The sequence below is a fragment of the Schistocerca serialis genome, chromosome 9 (genome assembly GCF_023864345.2).
Source record: "Schistocerca serialis cubense isolate TAMUIC-IGC-003099 chromosome 9, iqSchSeri2.2, whole genome shotgun sequence".
In the NCBI taxonomy this organism is placed as follows: domain Eukaryota; kingdom Metazoa; phylum Arthropoda; class Insecta; order Orthoptera; family Acrididae; genus Schistocerca; species Schistocerca serialis.
This window is the reverse complement of record NC_064646.1, coordinates 306771777-306772836: the sequence shown is the minus strand read 5'-3', so window position 1 is coordinate 306772836 and position 1060 is coordinate 306771777.

Sequence of the window (1060 nt, the reverse complement as noted above, 5' to 3'; positions counted from 1 at the left end):
CCCGTATCCCCACTGCCTCTTTATTATTAAAGAAACCTTTCACTCTACACAGCCTCTTGGTTTGTTCAAACTGAAACGTGTGTTCTTCACTGAGGCTGTGCTCCGCTACCGCGTATTTTTCCTTTTGTCCGAGGCGAACGCTTTTCACATGTTCAGACATGCGTTGTGTGGTACAACGCTGCGTCTGTCGATGTATTGTTTTTCACATTCACAGGAAATGCTGTAGACACCTGGTGTTCTTCGACCTAAGCTGTCCTTATTGAGCCCAACATATTCCTGATTTTTCCTGGAGGATGGAAGATGGTTTTTATCTGATTCTTTTCCAGTATCATGGCAATCTTGGCTCTGGGCGGTCCTGCCCCTGGGCGGTACGAGAGGAACACCATACCCTTGTTGTTCTTCTCTTACTGAAGGTCCTTCTTCTTCTTGCTCATGGATGGAATAAACAGGCCGCACCAAGACGAGATTCTAGGATCCTGCAACCGCGGCTCCCCGCCACCATGCCCGGCCGCGTCGATTCCTCTTCCGCCTCACGGCCCGGCCAGCGCCGACGATGCAGAGGAGCCATGGTCCAGTGGCTATACAGATCCGGACGAGACGTGAACCCGACACTTCGCCTGAAGATGGCAAGTAAGAAACTTTCTGAAACGTTGCCGGGCAACGACGCATTGACTCGGCTGTCAACCAGAGAAGATTTTATCATCGTGATTCACTGAGAAAGCCTGCACTCTCAAACAACACTAAAACTTTTCTGTCGTTTGTTATAACGATGTATATACAAGTTGAAATTTATGTCACATGCTAAGCTCTATGGTTTCTTGGCACTCTAAAGAATTGAAACTTTTAAGTCACTGAAATCAAAAGGATACGTCCCGTTACGCCACATATTTTTATACTTGCGGACATGAGTACGTGAAAAGATCAAGAGAGTAGAAAATTTATCAACCTTCAGAAGATCGAGTGTTATGTGCCAAGAAACTGGAGGAGGCAAAGGGAATGCAAGATCTTCAGATGCACAGTGATCAGCCAGAACATTATGACCATGGATCGACTATTGTTA